Source organism: Struthio camelus, chromosome 17 (genome assembly GCF_040807025.1).
Source record: "Struthio camelus isolate bStrCam1 chromosome 17, bStrCam1.hap1, whole genome shotgun sequence".
Classification (NCBI taxonomy): Eukaryota; Metazoa; Chordata; class Aves; order Struthioniformes; family Struthionidae; genus Struthio; species Struthio camelus.
The window spans coordinates 6,935,715-6,957,287 of record NC_090958.1 but is presented as its reverse complement, the minus strand read 5'-3'; the positions used below and the strand labels follow the sequence as shown (position 1 = coordinate 6,957,287).

At 57.5% G+C, this 21,573-nt stretch overlaps 1 long non-coding RNA gene across 1 annotated transcript; it reads left to right on the top strand.

Annotated features, from left to right (window-relative positions):
* The first annotated feature begins 1,438 nt into the window (after positions 1-1,438).
* Positions 1,439-3,856, top strand: LOC138061368 (uncharacterized). Its single transcript, XR_011135040.1, has 2 exons — positions 1,439-1,581; positions 2,369-3,856. It is a non-coding gene; the product is annotated as an uncharacterized lncRNA (long non-coding RNA).
* The last annotated feature ends 17,717 nt before the right edge of the window (positions 3,857-21,573 follow it).

The window sequence follows — 21,573 nt, the reverse complement described above, 5'->3', positions numbered from 1 at the left end:
ACCACTGCGGCGTGGGCCAGAGGGGCCCAGGAGGGCTGCGCGGGCAGGGGACGCGGGCCAGAGGGCTGCTGGAGGGGAAGGATCCATCCTCCGGCTCCGAGCCAGGGCTTGCCACTGGCGCCGACCCACTGTGCCTGCCCCATCCCCCTTCCTCCCCCGGCTCCTGCTCTCCCAGCGAACACAAAGCTGAGACTTGGATTATCTTCATTTCCATATGGAGAGCTATGTAAGCCAGTTCAATGCATGGCCGGTCATTTTGTTCACAACTTTACAGCAAGCGGGGAGCAAAATCCACTGGGGAAATTAACTATTCATCTCATCTCACCTTGTGTGCACACGCATAGATCAGTCAATACAGGAGCCCCAGGAAAATAAAGCCCGCTGCCTTCCTCGCTCGACAGCTCTGCTGGCAGCTGCCCGGGATTGCTTTGTACTTTCTGGGGTGGGTTGAACTCTATCTTTTGGGGAGCCACGTGGGCCCCAGTTTGGGGACGCACGTCAGCGCCGGGGCAAGCGTTTCCTGGCCGGGCTGGTGCAGGGTGGGCATTGCGGCTGCGGCAGGACCTCAGCGATGCTCCGTCTCCTCCGACGCTGCGTCCCTCTGCGCCCTGCGCCCGGCCTTGGCCCTGGGGCCGAGCCCCTCGCCGTCCCCTCGGGGCCCTGCGGCGCCCTGCGGCCCCCACCCGCTCTGTCCCCACCCGCGGCCCCGCCGACGTCCCCGCTCCTCCTGACCTGCAGCCCCCTCTGCCGTTCACCGCCCGCTCCTGGCTCGCCCCCAGCGGATCCTGCGGGATTTCCCCCGGTTTCGGGGGGCCGCAGCCACCCAGCCCCTTCAGCAGCGCTCTGCAGCACCCCAGGCTGCCGCCGCACCAGCCACGCTTTTGCTTGAGCGGGGCCAAATCCTGCCCGAGGGCCGGCTGGCCGCTCACGCTGCGGCCCCCGCGCGCGCAGGAACGCGGGTGGGACCGAGCCGTCCTGCTGAAACCGCCCTGGCATCGCCGGGGAGAGGCGCAGACCTGGCCAGCGAGACCGCCCCCGGGGCGACCGGAGCCTCCTTAAAGGTGACCGGGTAACGGAGCGTGGGCGGGGAGACCCCCCCGCCCCCCCCGCCGCCGCCGGACGGTGCCAACGGGCGGCCCCGGGGCTCTCCGCAGCCCCCTGCTCCCCTGGAGCCAGCTGGCGCCGAGCCGGAGGCAGCGGCGGGGCACCGAGCCGGGCGGCCCCGCGCCACCGCGCCACGAGGGGAAATGAGAGAAAGCGGCCGCGCTGGCGCCGCGCAGGGTGCACGGCTCCCCGAGCGGGGCGATGCCCTGCCGGCCCCCACCGGCCCCGGCTCAGCCGCCGAGCGCTCCCGCAGCCGTTTGCCGAGCCCAGCAACTTTTTTCCACCCTCCCCCCAAAAAAAAAAAAGAAACAAAAAAAAAGAAAAAAAAGCGCCTTTATTAAAACCTCCTGCTGCCTCCATCCTGCCCGGCTCTCTCGGCAGATGGAGGAGGGAGGCCGAGGGAGCCGGCAACCCGGTGCGAGCGCTGACCACATCTGTTCCTGCCTGCTTCAGGGAGCAGCGATTCGCAGCGTGGACGTGGGTTTTTTTCTTTTTCCCCCTCTCTCTCTCTCTCTCTTTTTTTTTTTCCCCCCTTCCCATTCCTTTCCCCCTTCCCCCTGCCAGGCTGCGCTCCCCTGGTGTCAATGCGGCACGGGTGATAGGACACGGTGATAGATCGGCCTCGGCCGCGCGCCACAATAGCTCGCAGACAGTCTATTAGTCAGCGATTGTCTGCCGGGCAGGCCGGCCGGGCCCCGCGCGCCGCCACCGATAATGGCCAAGAACAAAGATGGCAGCTGCTTTGTAGAGGAACAGATTTGTGGCAAATCGAGATAAAATAAAGAGGAAGGAGAAAGGAGTCGGATGGGGGGGGGAGATAAAATGTATAAAAAAAAGGGGGGAACTAGGGAAGGGGGCCAGCGGGGGGGAAGGAGGTTGGGCGCGAGCTGTCAGTCTCCGGGAACATCTCGGCGCTCTGATCTGGCGCGGGTGCAGCCGGGGGACGGAAAAGGCGAAGCGGCACGAGAGAAATAGGAAAGCTGGTGTACATGGGGGGAAAAAAAAATAAAATTAAAAAAAAAAATCATTTTCAGGCTGCCGGTGTCATAGGTGCAGATAAGCGCAGGCACCGAGGCTATCAGACAGCGGGGCTGGGAAGTAACGTCTTGGGCTGCGTATCACCGCCTGTATCCCCCGACCCCGCTTTTGGAGGTGGAGGGCAGGGCTCAGCCCGGGTGGTGGTGGGTCCTTCGTTCGCGTCCTGGGGGCGCGGAGCTGCCTCGCAGCCTCTAGCCGTCCACCTCCGCGAGGATCTTTCTTGCAGGGGGAGCCGGGAGTCCAAGCCCGATGCTGTCACCGGGGGCAGAACAGATGCCCAAGGACTGGTTTAGGCAGCGCCGCAGGTGGGAAATTAAAGACGAGTTTTTGCAGAGAGCTCGACGACATTTGCGGGTCTCCTTCCCCGGCGCCCAAGGGCTGCGCGCACAAGCGGCATTGCACGAGTTGCACGGGAGAGTTTGCGTTGCATGACTTTTTGCATGCACGAGTTTTCCAAACCAACTTTGCTTGGCCACTTGAGTTTACTTCAAGTTATCGCAACAGTCCTCAGCTCCTCCAGGCACGTCAGGATCTACCTGGCAATTGCTGGCCTCTCTCAAAAATTTGGCCAATGGGATTTTACCTAAGCGAGAAGAGCACGTGTTTGATGGAGGTGGCTGCGTTACTCAGAGCAGGGCTCTCTGACCCGACCTCCCACGGTCGCGTACGGGGTGCTCAAAGACTGTGGCTTATCATTCTGAGCGAAGGGTGGATCAAAATCAATTACCAAAAAATAAATTAAAAGGTGGCTGTTATAATTAAAATCCCATTTTTCACTGAAGCTGGATTTTTTAATTTAAGTGAATTACATTTTGCCTTAAAAATTTAATCAAATTAAAACAAAAGTTAAAATTACGGTAAACCTATGTTAAAGCTTAAATTTAGTCTAATCTATTGAAATTAAATTAAATATATATATATAAATGTACACACACAGAATTATATATAAAGATAGCAGTACATATTTGCTGTTGAAGTTTTAAAGAAAGTTACATTACCAAACCAAGGAAAGTCATCAGCTAAATACCTAAAACTGCTGGAGTGGTTTTTGCTAATAGTATCTTATGGCCAAAGACAGTTTTTGGTTCATTCTGGTTTTCCCAAGTGGTTCGGCTCCATGACTAGTTTGTTCAAGTTGAGAAACTAATTAGAAGTTTTAAGGCAGGAAAGCTTGTTTTCGTCTTCCAGCCTCTGCATAATAAACAGCCGTGAGAGGTGAAGTCTACCAGTTCCAAAATCCTGATGGTTGTGGGCAATCAGTTCAATTCCCTCACTACAGGCAACACATCAAGTCTGGAAAGAAGCTATTTAAGAGAGAAAACTAATGTTTAGGAAAAGCAAGACCTTTTGTTCTTGCATACTTGGCTTATTTAAGGTTTTGTTAACGTATAAAGAAATAATTGTAAAAAACCTATTTTTGTCCATGTTTAAATGAATTCCCATTTGCATCTAACTAGTGCTTGATAGGATGTAAAAATTAATAATCGCCCATGGAAGAGAAATGCATAATTGACCGTTTTGTACCATATTAAGAAACTGCTAAGTGTTAAGAATTCAAATAAATGGGATGTTGCTTAAACAAAAGCTCTTGCACGTGCTCTGCTCCCCGGTGAGCGACAAGAAACACCGTATTTAATGTCTGCGTCGGATTTGCCATCATGCCAACCCATGAGAAGCAACCTTGACTCAAGAGATAAATAAAGCATAAAGCTAAGACTAGTGTCTGAACCTGTGTTTCCCGCGTCCGTGGGGGGGACGGTGAGGCCGGACTAGGGAGGCGCTTGGGCGCGCGTGGATGTGCAATGCGGCCGGCGGCCCTGAGCCGCTCCGTCCAGCCATGGAGGGAGGTTTCTCAAAGCCCTACGCCGCAGCTCGGTTTCCAGATCCCGTTGACTTCCCTCGGGCTCTGGCGATGCCGGTTCCCTCTGCGCCTTCGAAACGAGCCCTAAACCCTCCTGAGCGGCCCCAACCTGCCAAAGCGTTGCCGTTCCCGATAAAGCCCCCTTCGCCTCCATGCGCCTTTGAGCCGGAGGGAATAGCTGGGACAGCGAGATTTCGGGTCACTGCTGCTTCCCTGCTCCTAGGGACGCTTCGAGCAGCGAATTCACGACGCCGGCGGGGGCCGACCCCATCGGGCTTTGCCAAAGGTTCATCAAAGGATCGCGCTCGCCCATCTTCTCCCTCCCGCCTCGTCCCCGCTTTGTCCCCACAGCATCCCGCAGGGCACGGCTCTGGGTTCGTTCACGTCTAGCCTATTTAGATAACCTTCTGGTGGGTCTATAGAGAGCAGAATATCCCTGCTGGAGGATCCCGCTACAAATGAGCCAATCCGCCTAATCTCCTTATCGTTGTCGGCCTCGGCCTCGGGGCCTGGTTATCTATGTGGATAAAAGAAAAGGGGACACCGCGCAGCACCTATGCCGGCAGAGACCCCTCCCCTTTAATCCTGGCAGGGTTGTTTCTCTCTTTATCCCAGGATTGAAAATCCCTAGTGGGAATTCCCGCGCCCCCCCCCTTCCCCGGGCCCCGCCGTTCACGCCTGAGCGGGGAGGCAGAAAGGACGCGGGCAGGCTGAGCAGCACCGGGCTGCTCTTATCACCGACACCTGGAGTGTGAAAGCGGGCGAAGGGGCGGAGGGGTGGAAATCCCCCCGGCCCCGGCCCGGTAGGAAGGCTTAGAGGGGACGCGGGCAGCTTCCGTGCCCCTCCGGAGCGCGCCGGCCCGATAAGTCCTCTAATCATTAAGGGACAGGACTCCCCCGGGGAGCGGGCTAAGCCCTGCGCATTCCTGCCGCACACAATTAGGGCTCTTTCTCTCTCCGTCTTTGCCCTGGCTCCCTCTTTCATTTCTTCCCTCCACCCTTTCACCTTCTATTGAGCCCCCGCTCCCCTGTCCTCGCCCCCAGTGCACACGTACACGCACATGTTTCTCTCTCTCCGCATCCCCATTCCTCTCCCAGCCCCCCCCCCCCCTTTTTTTGCTTTTTTCCCCTTCTCAGATTTCCCCCTTTCTCCGGTTTCCCACCCTGCATTTTTTTTTGTCTCTTCCCACCTCCCATCCACTCTTTCTCCGCTCCGTCCCCCCATTTCTCACTGCATCCCATCTTGCCCTCTGTCTTGTTTACGTCTCCCCTCCCTCCGCTTCTTCTCCATCCTTTGCTGGTTTCTCCTTTTCTCTCTCTCTCTCACCCTCGCTCTCTGTTTGCTCTTTGTCAGTCTGTTCTCCATCCCTCAGTCTGCCTCTAATTTCTGATTAATATGTTCTTAGCCAAGGAAAAGAGAGAGAGAGAGAGAGAAAAGAAGGAATCTTCTAAATAAATCATTTAGTCATGTGAGGAGCTAATCTCCAAGTGACGGCCTGTGTTTATCTAGTTTTTAGCAGTGCATGTTAAATAGTGATATGGGACTAATTTTTTTTCCGCTGGAGCTGCTGTGAAGGGATTTTTAACTTCATTTCCCAGAAAGAAAAATGGTGAAAGCAGAGATAAGGCCCCCGAGCAGCTATCCCCCTGAACTGTTAGCCAGTGCAATTAAACAACACGCAACAGAAAGGGCAGTGGCACAGAGGTGGCCAATTATTGACGCCTTTCCCCTACACGAGACCCCGGCGTGCTTGGCTCTGTCCCCGCGCCGAAGCCCGGCCAGCTGCCCTGCCCGGCCACCCCACCTGGGGGACGTCCCGCTGTCCCGGCAGGGCCTGACGCTGCTCTCCGCCACCTACGTGCTGCACGGCCTTGGTCATGTCACTTAGTGAACGTGGTGTTAGGCTCTTCTTCAGCTCCCCAGGTCACTCTGCAAAATGAGGCGCTTGGTGGTGTCTCCTCTGGCTTTTGGGTCTGGTTGGAGAAGTGTCAAAGCTTCTTGCTGGCCCAAAGACACTGCTGCAGAAGGCACACACAGAGAGATGGAAGGGCAGGGGGGCGTCATGGCTTCCCCGCTCGATGAAGGGACACAAGAGGACAGCTGAGTCAGGAGGAAGCATCCAGGATGATTTATAAAGCTGCAGTGAGCAAGGCAGGGCTGGCTCCAGGCTGCACAACAGCCCAGGGCAAGCGGAGAGGGCTGCACCATGGCTCGAGGAGAGTTCTCCTCTCTCCCACCATCTCCCAGGCTAAATCCCTCCTCCAGCTGATATGATCTCTGAGCCAGGAGCTTCTCTCAGGCCTGGCATCCCTGCTGCTTTCCCACCTCTGGGTGCCCCTCCCTTGAATTCCCCATCTCAGCCCTTCTTTTGGCCAGTGGCAACCAAACTCTTGTTCCTGATCCTTTTTTTTAGCCCTTGAAAGATGGTCTAAATTTTCTTGGTGTCCTATGTAGTTGTCCTGTGTTGAGGTCTGCCTTGTTGGTACACATACCTCAGAGCAGGCTATCCCTGATCCTCCTGAGGGCCTCGCCCCAAAGTGCTGGAAAGGATGGACTGGTGGTGGTGGGAAAATGCTCTGCGTTTGATTAATCCAATGCTGTTTATAGGAGGCCAGTTAGGTAATGAAAAATGTTGTTTTGAAACAAAGAGTTCATATATTTCCCTTGGAAAATGGCCAGACCCAAACGTTTAAACCTTTCTGGGGAAAACATTTTTTTTTTCCCCCCTCTCCACTGAAACGTTTGACAAATCTGATCTGATTTTAGAGATCTTTCTGGATCCCCCCCTCAAGATAGCCTTTTTAAACATACGTATTGCTCTCCTTTTCATATGACTTTCCCCTGGGTATTGCTGAATGGTTGCATCTTCACAAAGCCTTAGCAAGATGCTGAAGCCTATTGTAGACTCACCCTTTGGCTTCATCAGGAACTTGTATTCCAGAGAGGCATAATTCTTCTGGTTTGGTCTCCTTTCCCTCCCTTGAGCAACCTTTCCCACTCCTGCTTTCACACTGATAGATCATAAATCCTTTCACTTCTCCTACCTCTTTTGGGGGGAAAAACGGACACACCGTGGATGCTGTCTGAGTGGGGTAACTATTTCCCCCCCTGTCCAGATAACAGCATATTCAAGCAGAGAAGAGGGAGATGGTGCCAAATCTCAGCCCCCTCGATGGACAGAGGGACAGATAGGATGATAAATGGTGAGGGAAAGAGGGTGGGAATGATCTTTGTAGGTCAACGTTTTGGAGGACCTGTCCACATTTCAACAAGTTCTCAAGATGTTCTTCAGCCCCAGGAGCCTTGCTTCTCCCTGGGAAGCTGTGGGAAAGCACTGGAAATTATCACCTTTTCATGTGATAAATGAGCTTTTCCTGACGCGGCGGAAAGCCTATGGAAACCCCTCTCGCTGCAAGGTGGGAGTTGCCCGGACCCCTGCTCCAGGCCACATCAGAGCCTTCTCCTGCCGCCAGCTGGGGCCGAGCGCCGGGCAGTGCTGGGCTGCAAACGAGGTTTAGATAATGAGTGGGCAGGAGAGCCAGCTAATTTCTGCAAAGAGCTCGGAGGGGGAGCCCGCAAGCGATTGCAATTAAGCCCTGAGCATTAAAAACACGGTAATAAGGGGCTACGTAGAGGGGAGGCAGAGCGGTAATTTAAATGATAGCCAGCTCAAATATGGAACGTCTAAATGTTCTCTCCGAGAGATTTATATGTATGCAGGCCTACCTCAGTCATTTATTTAGTTAACTAGCTCCTTATTGGTATATCTCCCCGCTCTGCCTTTTGAAAGACAGGCGTGAAGGGAGCCGCTGGTGTCAGGCAGCCGGGCTTCATGCAGTCGGGCGCTCGGCACAGGGCTTGGCTGGCCGAGAAACGTCCCGGTTCCCGCGTTTCCTCCCCGGTGACCTCTGAAATCCTCCGCTAACGGTGCAGGGAGGGGGGTCCGGGACTGTCCCAGGCCGGGAGGGTGAGCGGCAAACGCAGCCACCTGCACGGCGAATGGCTGTAGGTAGCAGCCGTCTGCCCTTAAATGCCTCCTCGCCCGCCCGGCGGGCTGAGCCTCCTTTGTCTGCAGCCCACGGCTTCCCACCGCCTGCCTGATCCCATGGGGAGGAAAAAATCAACTTTAAAAAAATGCAGGATTTCTCCCACTTCCTGCTCCTTGGTTTGAAGGAAACTCGCTTTTGCCCGCAGGCGGGGGGAGAGCGGTTGCCGCATCTCCTTGCCCGTCCAGTCCCTCAGACAGCTGCTGGGGCAGTTCGATCCCCCCCATGTTTCACCGGACGCCACCAAAGCCTGGGAGCCTCCGTGGGAAAAGACGAGCCTCCTTTTCCCACCCATCCTGTTGCGGCAAAGATCGGGGCCAAAGTCAAGCAGGCAAAAAAGGACCCCTCAAAAATGCAGTAACGGGGACATTTCACAGGGGGAAAAAACGTGGCTGCGAGCGCTGAATCCTCCCTCCCCTCGCCGGCTCCTCCGGTTTCGGAGAGCGGGGGCACCAGGACCCCCATCGTGGCGTGCGCTGCCGGGTCCCCGCGTGCCGCGGTGGCTCGCCAGGCTCCTTCGCCTCCCCCCGCCGCCGCCCCCGGCTCTTCCCCCTCCGGCAGCTTCCTCGGTGGGTTCGCGGGAACAGCTGTCAGCGAGCCGAGATCTAATGGCTGCCTGGAGAGCAGTTAGTGGATAATTAATATTTGCAGCACAGAGCTGTGATTGCTCTACATCTTCCTCCTGACAGCGGAGCGGGGAGGCAGCCCGCGCCGCAAGGCGGCCCGAGCCCGACGCGCGGAGTGAAACGGGAAGCGCGGGCCGGCCCCAGCCCCCCTGCCCCGCTGCCCAAAATACTTGGTGAGACCACCAGCGTCGCCCAAACCACCCGTCAGCAGCATAGCTAGAGCTTTCCCTGGAAAAAACAACTCAATCCCTGCAAAAACCACTGGGCCTGAGATAACTCCCCCTCATCCCTGCCCCCAGAAAAAAAAAATACAGCCCAGATTTAGACCCTGGCTTGCGGAAGCAAAGAAACGCCGTGCTGAGGCCAAGCCTGCCACATCTGCCATCACCCTCCTCCTTGATGCGCTGGAGCAGCGAGCATGGGGCAGGGGGGACGAGAACCTGCGCGGCCCCGCGAGAAGAGCTGTGGTTACCCGGAAAAACCTTCCCGGGTGCAGCACCTGCACCGAGGGACTTTGTAGCTCCAGATAGCAGACCAGGGCTCAGGTCTGGTAAAGCTGTGCCCAGCACTGCCCAAGAGCAGAGTATAAGGACGGTGAAAAGCGTTGCATGGCCTTGCAGCAAAAACGAGGCCTGGGCATCACCAAATTGGAAGAAACAGCTTTGAGCTGGCTGATCGAGGTAGAGCGCGCTGTCTTTTTACTCCCGGATGGGGAAACAGCCTTCCTTTTAAATCATTTTCTTTGTTCTTTGCAGAAAAGGCAAAAAATACAAGTAGAAAAGGGCCATCAACTCCTGTTGCAATAAAAGAAAATGAGCCAGTTTGCGTCCCTGCCCTGCAGGTGCATTGCACGCACCGAAACAGCGCGTGTGAAAAGCACTGGGGCGGTAAAGAGGAGAAAGGCGGCTTCCCCTCGAGCCCCCGAGGTGCTGAGCCCGGGCGCAAGGCTCCTTTTGCAGCTCCATGCTGGAGGCTTGTTGAGCAGCTGCAAACAGTGGGGCTTGTTTAGACAGCAGCAAAAACTCAGAGTGGCTGCCCTGGCTTATAAAGCAAAAAAAAAAAAAAAGAAAACCAAAACCCTGTTAGGAAACAGTTCTTGGTTTTGGAAGGGTTGGGAAAGAAGCAGAGAAGGCGGCACAGAGCATCACCGTTTCTCTGCAGAGATCCGCCGGGCGCACATCACCGGCACCCACGTGCGCTTCCCGTCCCCCCGCGCCGAGACGCGGGCTGGAGAAGGGGGGAGCGGGAAGGGCAGGGCGAAGCCCGGGAAGGGGATTGCTCCCCTGGCAGGTCCAAGACCCTTCGGAGAAGGCCAAGAGGGGACAGACAACGGAGACCTACGAAGCTATTCGGTTTTTACCTTGGGCTTAAGCCCAGAAAGCAATTCTGCTTCCGCGGCGGCAGATAAACGCTCTGCCCGGCTCCGCAGGGAGGCCGAGCTGCGGTGCCCGGGCAGCCCCGTTGCCACCAGCTGCGCGCCGTTCCCGCCGCCGCCGCAACAGGACCCCACTTCCACCCGCCCGCCCCCCCCCCCCGGATAATCTGCAAAAAAGTAGGGAGAAAAAGGGAAAGGGAAGACGTTTCCCGCGCACCGCAGGCTCGCGCGAGATCCCCGTAGGTCGCACGGGACCGGCAACACCTGCGAGCCTGGCAGCGGCCAGCTCCGGCGCGCCGACGGCTCTGGTTCCCGCGGAGGGTGACGACAGACGGCGTGAAACCGCCCGGCTCAGCGGGAAGCACGGAGACGCGGTGCCCCCGAGCCTGGGGGCTGCCCGGTGGCGGGTCGCCCGCCCAGATCTGCGGCCCCCGGCTTTGGTGTCCCGCGCCGCCACCGCGGCCGTCCCCGGGCAGAGACGTGCTGCTCGGAGCTGCGCCCCTGCTTTTGGAGCCCGCTGTCCGAGGCTTGGCCGGCGCCGGGCTCCGTGCCTCAGTTTCCCCACGTGGCCGGCACCGCAGCGGCGCTCCTCGGGCACGCCGCGAGAAGGCTGGAGCCGAGAAGGCACGCTTGCGGCGGCATCACGGGCCACTTGCAAAACCCAGCCGGGTCCCAGAGTGGCCCCTGCTGCCTAATTTTCAGCCCTTACACATGCAAATACTACGTATATATTTTTTTGCCTTCCCTGCCCTTAGCCAAGCAGTGTTTTGCCCACGCGAACAAGCCAGCAGCCCCGGCGTCGCGGGAGCCTGGAGGCGGCTGGCGGGGCCCCGGGGACCGCGGGGCTCGGCGACGGCGGCCGGCTTTCGCCCCGCGCGCTCTCTCGAACGCCTCTCGTCTCCGCAGGCCTCCAGGCGACAGAGCGAAAAGGCCAAACTCTCCGTAAAAGGCTTTCACGTGCCCTTCCTCCTTAGGGGAAGCCCAAGAGCTTTGTGCAGGGGCTGCGATGTCCGCTCCGCTCTGCTCCCCCCCGCCCTGGGGCCAGCTGCAGGGCTGTCATGAGCTGGGCAGGTCTCAGCAGTGCACAAAAGCTACGTGCCCCCGCCACCCAGCTTGGAGGAAAAGCGAAGAAACGCGGCTAAAGGAGGATCAAACTGGAGGGGAAGAAGGGGAGGCAGCAGGGCTCTGCCAAGGGAGGGACACACTGGGACGAGCGGCGCCGGGGCTGCCGCGGGAGCTGTGCCCGGCCGGCCGAGCCGGATGGACGAGCGGCCGAGAGACAGCGACGTCGGGGGCACCGCCGACCCGACGCTTCGGCTTGTTGCATCCCGACCGGTTCCCGCGCCGTCCCCCCCCCCCCCCCCCCGGCCCCGTGGGGACGGCGGACCCCCGGTGTCCCCCTGCGGCCCCGCACCCGGGGCGGCCAACCCGCCGGGCGGCCCGAGCGAGCCCCAGACCGCTTGCGCCCTCGGTCCCCGCATTAAAGACTCCCTAAACCCTGCGGCTTGATCCGCCCGCCGCCTCCGGCGTTATCCCTCCAATTTCGGCGGGGCGCCCGCGGCAGCTCGCACCTAGAGCAGAGCGCCTTATCTCGCCGCACGAGGCTGTTTGCCTCCTCCTTCCCTAACCCTCTTAGACTTAATCCCGTCTTTAACGCCGCCTGGAAGGGGGCTTCGAGGGACGCTGCAGCGCGGCCGGCGCTGACCTCTGCCGCTGCTCTCTCATGCCCGTTCGGAGAGCGCCGACTTTCAGGGAGATAACGGGAGCCCGGCAAATCCCCGCCGGGCAGCTAACGCGATTGTCACACTTGGGCAAGTTTACTCGGGAAGCAAACTCGGAGCCGGTCCCCGAGGGCCGGGGGGGGGGGCAGCCGGGTTTCGGCCCCGGTACCTGGCGCCCTCGGCTCCCACGCGGGGAAAAAACGCGGGACAGGCTTAGTGTGGTTAATAAGGACCCAGCGTGCGGGGCTTAAAGGAACGATGTCGGCCACCTTTCCGCCCGCCTCGCGCCCAGCTGCCGGCTGGGCCGGGCTTCCCGTCCTCGGGGACGGCGGGGAAGGGAAAACCCCCCCGCAGGGCGGACGCCCGGACTCCTGGGTCCCATCCCAGCCGCAGGCGGCTCCCCTGTGCCCGCTCGACGTGCAGCAGCCGATTCACCCGCCTGGGTTTGGCCGCGGCGGACGCCCGGCGCGAGGTCTCCCAAGCACCTCCGGGGCCGCAGCATCCTCGGCCGGGTGCCCGACCGGCGGCAAAAATCAGACGGGATGATGGCGCTGCCTCCGCGGTTCGGGCTCCGGGCGCCGAGACCTGCCGCACGGGTTTCCCGCGCGCTGGGGACGCCCCGGCCGGCGCGGGCGCCGCGGGGCCGAGGCCGGGTGTCCCGGGCCAGCGCATGGTCCCGGCCCCGGCCCCGGCCGCCCTCGTCCCCCCCGGGGCCGCCAGCACCTGCGTGCGCCCCGCCAGCCCCGGGAACTGACACCTTTCTGTTCCGCTTTAAATTAATCAAACCCCGAGTCCCTATATTAATACTGTGGTGGGAATTAAAATCATGCGACGCATTAAAGATGTAATTTAAAATTAATAACTCATAATTATTTATCATGGCGTATCAGCGGGGCTATGAATTTTCTCTTCTCACCCAGTGTTCATTTCCTTTTCCTTCCTCCTTTTTTTCGCCTCTAATAGCTGCCGGACCATTATGAATATCTGCGAGTGATTTTTTGGAGATGCTGAGCTTAAGATATAATATGCTTAATTTCTCCCTCTCTGTCTCTCTCTCTCTTTTTCTTTTTTTTAAAAGTATTTTTCAGGGGCGGATGGGAGGAGAGAGCCGTCACCGTGCTAAGTCAGAACTAAGGAAAAGAAATCCATTAAAAAAAAAAAAACGATAACAAATTGAGATAATTTCCTGGAAGTCCTGCCCAAGCGGATGGGATACCAGTGACGGCGATGCTCTTCTAGCCCAGGCGACTTCCCAGCCCTCCAGAGTAAACCGGCAGCGAGTCCCGCCGCGCCGGGCAAGGCTTGTTCACGCAGGGCATGGGCTGGGAGCAGCGGCACCCTCGGGAAGCGGATTCAGCGAGAGCCAGAGCAAGGGGCGCTCGCTCGGCCGCCGGAGCACGTCGGTGCTTTGATCATTTTCCTCCAGAAAATAAAAATGAAACAAAAAAAAAAAATGAAAACAAGCCCTGCTGTTTTTGCCTGCTGTCGGCGCGGCGGCCGGGCGGGAGCGCGGAGCCGCAGCGCGGGAGCGGGGCGGCGTTGGCCCCCGGCTCCGCGCTCCCCCGAACCCACCCGGAGAGCGCGGCCCCTGGGCTTAATCCAAGCGCGGCCTCAGCGGTGGGCGCCCACCGCTGCCGGGCGTGCAAGCACGTGCTTTTCCAAGCTTTTTCTGCGCCATCCGTGGCTCAGGCATTCACTTTTGGGGCTAAGCAGAAACCGCGTCCCTTCCCAGGATGTGGTGCTTTAGCGGGGGGACCAGCGGGTGCTGCCGCTCCCAAGGGTGCCCGGCCTCTGATGCGCATCCTCTAAAATGCTCTTTTTGTTCCTAGAGCATCATACAGGCATTTACTCACGTAACTCGGCCATTTCACAGGGGAATGCACAGGAAGCACAGGTGAAATCGCGGGGGAAGGAAGGGAGAGCAAAACCCACCACCCCTGCAGGCCAGAACGGACGTCTCTCTCTTTCCTTCCCCGCTCAGCCAGTAACGACAAGGGAGGCAAGAAAAATCCCCGAGTCCCCAAAAGCAGTGGGTTAAAGCTTGCACGAGGCGGGGGGAAAAAAAAAGAGAAACGAATAGCTCTGTCTCTTTAAAAATAAATAAATAGATAAAGCCTAAAAAAAAAAAAGCAATAAGTATATGCAAATGTGTTGAGCCGAACATCGCTGTCTGTGAAACAGATGAGGGAGAAAGTGCTTGAAGCTAGAGAGGAATGAGGCAGCCAGTGCTGACCCCGGGGTTAATAATTTTTACTTCTCCATCTCATTCCCTCCATAAAAAAAAAAAAAGCAAGGGGAGGTAGCTGGGGGGGGAAGGGGAGGGCGCGCGGGCGGTGGGAACCGCGCAGCAAAAGGTTATTTCCCCGCGCCGCAAGGAGGGGGGGCGCCGGGTCTGCGCCCCGGCTGCGGGCAGCGCGGGGGCCCCGACGGCAGGCAGCTAAACGCCCAAAATATTTTGACTTTAGCAACACTGGTTTGTCTCGTTTTTATTACGTGGGCTTTTCTAGTGCCGTAGCAGACAGCGGAGAGAGGCAAAATGCTCCGACTTTAGCGAACGCCACGGTTCAACGGTCTCCCCCAGATTTTGCGGAAAGCAACGGGGCCGTGAAACGCTTTGTTTTACCCCAATTGACGCTTCCTGATGGGAAACCGAGCCAGCGCAAATTTTCCACCGGCTTCAAGATCCTATATTTTTATGCCACGTGTCTGAGCGTCCCAATTGGCAGGAAGGGTGCTCCGCCAGATTCGGAAAGTTTTCTGTGTCGCATCCGAACGCCCCGGAAAGGCACCCGAAAATAAAGAGTTATGGGAAGAGGGTAAAGCCTCTACACTCCTGCTCCCGCCTTCGCCGCGCTAAATCACGGAAACCCACTCAGCTTCGGCCCCGGGAACGGGGATTACACCCAGGGCTGCGCTTCGCTGTCGTCGCAAATTTGGCAAGAGCAAAGCCGCGTGCGAGCGCCTCCGTCTGTACAGAGTTCACAAAAACCTCGCTCTTCCCCGGCCAATCCATCGGCTTTCTAAATCGAACCCAAATGACAATTTGTGGCAGAAGAGCCTTAGATATCGCTCTAAGCGTTTAAAAGGAGACGCTGCAAAGCCAAACGCAGCGCAGGTTTTTGCTGCCCTGCCGCCGCTGCAAACAAAAGGAGCCGAACGCTCCAGCTAAACTAACGCTTCTGCTCTCCCTATAACTCCGGCTGGGTTTTTAAGTCGCCAAAAAGCCACCAGTCACTCCAGGCACCGAGGGCAAGGTCGGGCGAGCGCGCCCTGGGACGGACCCCCTGCACCCGCCCTGACGCGGGCCAAAGCAAGCGCCCGCCCGGACGCCGCTCCAGGGCCGACACAGGTTTAACGCCCGACGCCCAGCGAAGGAGCACAAGGGTCCATGGTGCGAAGGGGCCGGGATTTCCCGGCCTCCTTGGCTCCCGCTCCGCCAGGGACGGGGCAGGGCGAGCGGCTCCTGCTTCAGCTACCGGCGCGGCCTCGACACCCCCCCGCCATCGCGGGCTCGGGACGGAGGGTCGCTGCAAACCCCGCAGCCTCGCGAAGGCCAGCGCTGCTCGCCGCTTCCCTCTCCATCGCCGTGGGGCGACGCGGGCCGGCCCCGGGGCGCAGCCTTCGCCCTCCTGCCTCCCCGCGGGCAGGACCGCAGGCAGCTTGGCAGCCGGGGAAGGGGGGAAGAAATAACCCTCCTCTCTCTGCTTAACCCCTTCACCCTGGGGAAGGGGGGGGAAGCGCAAGCAAGCCCCCCCCGTAGCCTGTCTTTGGCTAAGGCGGCATCTCGCAGCCGGGACGGTCCCTGTGCCACCGGGACGCCTGAAGGCAGCGGCCGGGCTGGCTGCAAGGCAGCATCCTCGCCGCGACGCAGCCCCGCCGGCAGCCCCCCCTCGCTCCGTCCCCCGTCTCAGCCTGAGCAGCACAAACACCAAAATGCCCAGATTCCCCCTCCGGCTCCCCCGCCGGTGCCGTCCCCCTCCCCTTGGAGGGTCTCGGCGCCGGGGAAGCGCCTCCCGTCCCCCCCACACGCGGGCACGAAATGGAAGGGGCAGATCGATCCCGCGTGTGCCAAGCTGACACCGAGGCTCATTAGGGGTTAGTTTTCATCCTCCTGCTCCCTGGCAGCCTTCACATTATCCCATAAAATTTATTTACTATTTCATGAATACATAAGCAGCAGGCAAACGCCGGCTTTTTATATATTTACACTGTATATATTTCACGGGAGAGTTATGGATGTCTCTGAGGCAGAGTGGAGGGAGCGAGAGGGGAGCAGGAGCAGAAGGAGAAAGCAGCTGTGAGAAAGCAGGCAAAACAACGGAGGTGGAGGAGGACCAGGGAACGGCGTGCGTGGAGCTGCAGCCGGCTCGGGCTGCCGCCGCTGGCCCCGCGGCCGTGGGGACGTGCGAGGTGGCACAGGAGGACAACCAGCGGGCTGGAGGAGCCTTCCCCCCTGCAGCAGCGCTGCTCCGGGGGTTGAGGACCCTCTTGGTGGTCTCTCTGGGCTACCTGGACAAGCTAGGCATGACACTCGATACTCACTGCCTCCTGGAGCCCATTGGAGCGTCCCCACGCCAAAGCGGTGGCACGCCATCGCCAACCTCTTCCTAAGACAGAACTGGGCTCTCCCAGCTGCAAAATGCCACTTGCCCCCACAACAGCCTCCTGGGCTCCCTGAAGACCTCCAAGAGGAGAGCCAGAGGACCGAGGTCCCACCGTGGCATGGACAGAGTTGGAACATCACTGTGCAGCACTTCCTCACCCAACCGCTGTGGAAAGGCAATACCTCCATAAGAGCCCACCGAGAAGCGTGGGCATCGCCGCCAGGCCCCGCTGCCCCACGGCGAACGGTTGCGCCACCCCATTTGCACCAGCAGCAGACCCAGAGTGCCGGGCAGGAGGCAGCCCTCAACTGACGGACCAGATTTTTCCTTCAACAACTGGCTCCCATCTACTGCCACCTCCTCTGTTAAACTTGAAAAAATGCAGCCTGTGCATGTACTCAATATTCAGCAATCACTTAATTTTGAGTGTTTTAGAGTCCTGTGGCTGCAAAGTCAATCACAATTTTTGTTTCGGGGCAAAGGGGGGCAGTGAGAGACTGGAGATAGGGGACTTAATTCGTAATGCTTCAGCTTGGCAACACCATATATTTCTTTAAAAATCCAGCTGCGCTGTTTGGATTAACCCCACAAATAACAAGAGGATTGATTGCAATCTCATTTGTTTTTTCCCTCGTTCGCTCTGCATTCAGCTTGGCCAGAGGAAAAGATCCGTCACTCATTTTCTGTTTCAAGGCAGGTTGACTCTGCCACTCTCGTCTGCCGTGATGCTCAGGTTGCCAGCACTGCGGAAAAATAGTTCAGAGCCACGGAAATAACCATGTCTTGCTTTAAGCTGGTAAATTTAAGTTCTGAGGAATGAGCTTGTAGGAGCCTAACTCTAATCATGACTCCCAAGTCACTTTGTAATATCCAGGTAGAGATTTACAGGAGGGAGTACAGGAAAAGCTCAAGGGGCAGAGAAGTGCCTCAGCATCAGCAGCCCTTGGAGGGACCAGCTCTGCGGCACGTGGCCGGGAAGAGACAGCACTGAGCTACCTAGCAAGGACAGCGCCAGCTTCTCTCCTGGCATATGTAGGCCCTCTCCATCCTTGCAGCCTTTGCACAAGCAGCCAGAAGAGACTTAGCAAGCGTCATCGCCTACAACGAGTACGGCACCATATGAGAGCAATTAAAATAGCATCCTGCCCCACAATCAAGGGGCAGATGCACAGTCATTTAAAGCCAAAGCAAGGAAAGCACTAGGAGCACAGCATGATAGATTTGATCCATGCACACCTTCCTTCTGACGACACAAAGTTCAGTCTTTGCTACTGCCACCTTTTGGAAAGGCTGCCCTTGCGCTCGCGGTGGAGGCACCACGACAGCCCTACACACCCGGAAGGGGAAGGGCCATGAACACCAGGGTGCTGGTGCCAGCAGGCAGGGCACGCCAAGCTATCTGGAATTGCGTACTGTAAAGTGGGAAGGCTGCTGGATGAGTGCACAATCTGCCATATTTAACCCTGGAAGTCCTCCCACTATTTCAACCAAAACAGTTATCACAGGGCCACCAAGTTTGGCTGGAGGTGAAGCCAGGCCTGAAGTGCACCTCCATCACAGGGGTGGTGGCTACTTGCTTCCTGCAACGCTTTCCCACCTGGTTCCTCCAGTAGTAACAAAAAGTTAGCTCATACTGTAGGTTTTCGGTGAAGACATCAACAGGAAGAACCAATAGGATCTTCTTCCTCCACCCATTCGCTTAGCATCCCAAAGATATAGAAGAACCCTCTTCTCAAGCCTCTAACCGTTAGCCAACTTCAGCAGAAGCGTGGTCCATGGGCTCAAAAGGGGACCGCGGGAAGGGGGAGCAAACTGCCGGGTAAGCATCTTCCCCTGGGAATCAAGCTGGAGAGCAGCACAGACCCCCGTTTCCTTTGTGAACATAAGAAGAAAAGCCTGATGGTGTTCATTTTAACTGTTCAGCCACTTGTAGCCTGATGCCATTAGAGAAAATAAATAGACAAGAGCCACTCGAATGATATGTGCAAAGAGGAGGCAGGAACTGAGACAAAACAAGTGCTGGAAAGACAGAAGGAGGCACTATGGCTTTAAAAAAAGTAAAAAGAATAAAAAAATACCTACTTCTGCTTCATCTGCTCATGAACATTTATCCTTCCCCTTTCTCTGCACTCCTGTGCGGTTGAGGCGCTTTGCAAAGTTGACAGCGGCCACCATAAAATTCCCTTTAGAAGGCTGTGTACAATAAAGTCTCCCCTGCAGACGTTAGTAGCGCACCGGAAAGCAGAGCCAAAGCATTAGCTGGGGGACAGATGGACCCGGACAGGGTGGACTGAGAGGCTGCCTTGCCTCGCGCGTGGCAGACCGGCCCTGCTTCTGTGAGCTGGCCCTGCTCCCTCACCCCCGGGCTACGTCTGGCCAGCGGGAGGCTTGTGCCTGCCCTGCTAAAGCCAGATGCATCTTCTTAAAATCAAGATGCTGGTTTTACTGGTTCTGCTCCTTTGAAAACCTCAAATCTCCTCTTAGTCATTCGATGGACGACCAGCTTGAATATTGAGACCTGCCCTCCAGGGAGCCGTGCTGGCCAGCAGCAGCTCCCTTTACCAAGCAAGATTTGGAGACGTGGAAAGTCTCAAATTAACCTTTCCATCAGACCTTTGCAGCTTGAACTTCTCGATGCGCTGAAGCTGCTTGGTACTTTCTGCTTTAAGAAACATGCCCCCACGCTGCGGCACAGCACGCGGCCCCACTCGCCAGAGGAGCCGGCCCTTACGCTCCCCACCCCGTGCCAGGGCGAAGCCTTCCTTGAAGATACTCCCCCCTTCTCCATCGCAGCCATCACGCATCGGCTCCCTCCCGCACCACGTGAGCGTGAAAAGTACTCAGGGAGCCAAAAGGCGAAGGAGGAGCGCGGGGCCGGCAGCATCGGAGGGCGGGAGCTGCTCCAGCCTGCGTGAGACCCCAGCTCTTGGAGCAGCGTTTTGGGAACCACCTAACAGGTACTAGGGAGCTGGAGCAGTGGCACTTGCCATGCTTTCCTTCCCACAGTCCTCCTGACCCTTTGGCCCATCCGCAATGCATATCAGCCACAGCCAGCGCGTGAGGCTCTGGCAAGGGTCTCTCCAGCAAAAACAGCAGTGGGCGGAGGAGTGAGGAGTTTGGCTACGGTGGGGGAATGCCTGCCCAGGCCTCCGAGTGCCAGATGTGTCACAGCTCTGGGGACAGCCGCATCCATCTGCCCTCTGACAGCAGGACACTTTTCATCCTGTCTGGGCGAAGGACCTGCCCTGGAGCCTCAGCAGAAAATTAGCAGGGGGAAATGGGGCAGTGTGTTGTCTACCATGCACTTCCCCACCCTGCTTATCTCCGAGGAGAACCTGACCCAGCTGCTCAGCTGTATCCGTGCAACCCCAGAGCTCATCCCCTGCAGCAGTACCCTCTACAATCTCTGCCCTGCAACGGGATGCAAACAGAGCTCCGTATCTGCAGCTCTGCCCCTCTAGCTCTACTAGGGCTATCTATCTGCATCTCATCATAAACATCACCTTCTTCCAGCTCACCATGCTGTACAGTTAGTGCATCCAGCTGCTGCTGCTCCCAGACCCAGCTCTGCATTGCTGCTGCCTCTCCCATCTCTTCCTGCATCACCAAACTCTTCCCCTTTTGCTGCCACGGGTGGGAACGCGTGCGGGATAACGCACAGTCCTACCAGCCAACGGGAGGACAACTTCATTTAGGAGAGGAGGGCGGCCGTGTGACAGCCGGCACTCCCGTCCCTTTTGCCGGCACCCCGGCAGCGTGATGAACGAGAGGGGACTGATACAGCCAGCACTGTCTCCCTGCAAACACCGCTCAATACTTTGTAGAGCGTATCCATTTATACACCGTGATATATACGGCTATCAAGGCAGAGTGGTAACAGCTCCAGCAAGGCTCCCGTTGCCTCTCCTCCCGTTGATCTGAAGGAATGAGTGTAAATTTGGCAAAACAGCTTCACTAACCGCTGGCTGTTTGTTATGCCCAGGTTTCCCAGACCCCCGGCGAATTTGCCAGCAGTCACAGTTTTGTGCTGACCACATTGGCTGCAGCACAGCCTCTGCAAGTCATGCATGGGAGAAAACGGGGTCTGAGCGGCTGGGAAGTATTTTTCACATGTAAGAGAGCAGGGGGAGTTTAGAGCAATAATGCTGAATGTGGCCATTGGAGCAGACATTTCCATGGATGTGATTTTTGGAGGCCTAGTCTTGCTTCATCAGAACAATTTAGCAGCCACTAACTTGAAATAACTTGCTTAAATATGATTAAGAAAACTTAGAATTTGAGGCTTGTTCCCTGAATCGACTTTCCCCCCCTCCCTCCACTCCCATCTTCTACTCCAATGGGATTTGATAATTTTCCAGAGTACAAAACACACATCACAAAGTATGAGCTGAAAAGCATTCTGGATACTGAACACAGCCACCTCCACCTGGCATCCCATCTCAACACCACTGCTTCGGCCCCTTGCAGCTTTCCCGGTGTCCTCAGAAATCAGCTGTGCTGGCTCCTCTGGGTCTCCCCTCTCCTCCAGCGGAGGCAGGAGGGATGGCAGGGAGCAGGATCAGTGCCTGGTGCTGTAGTCACCCTGGGATCAAAGTTATCCTTCTGCACATTGCACTTCAGAAATCACCCCCTCGCACCAACAGAACAGACAAGGCCCCACGCAAACCAAGCCTGGCAAAGTACCCACTTTGCAGACCTCCTGCTCCTGCAGACAGTTGACTCGGCAGGATCTCACTGCTCTGCCAAAGGCAGCAGCAACACAGAGCTGTCTCCTGGTTTCCCACGGAGAAATAAAGGTATTTATGCCACCGAGCTGTGAGACAATTGCACAGCTGTCTTCTCTTTGCAAGACACTCAATTCCTTGCCCCCTCCACCTCCATCCTGCTTCACTTTCTGCTCCAGTCCTGTTCACTGGGTCCCAGCCTGCTGCACCCCTGGCTGGAGGGGCCGGGGTGGGGGAACAGCGAGGGGAGAAGGGGCAAAAGGCACAAAGGGGACAGCAAACAGCCTGGCCATTTCTGCAGCAGAGGGGTGAACAGGTCGTGCAAGAAGGGGAGACATTAAGGAAGCGGGAGAGACAGATCAAATTTGCAGTGAGCATAGCGCAACAGAGAGGCAGAGCAAGCGGCCTCCAAGACAAGGGTGGGAAGAGCCCCGTCTGAACCGGGAGAGGCGCCGAATGGACAAAGCCGCCTT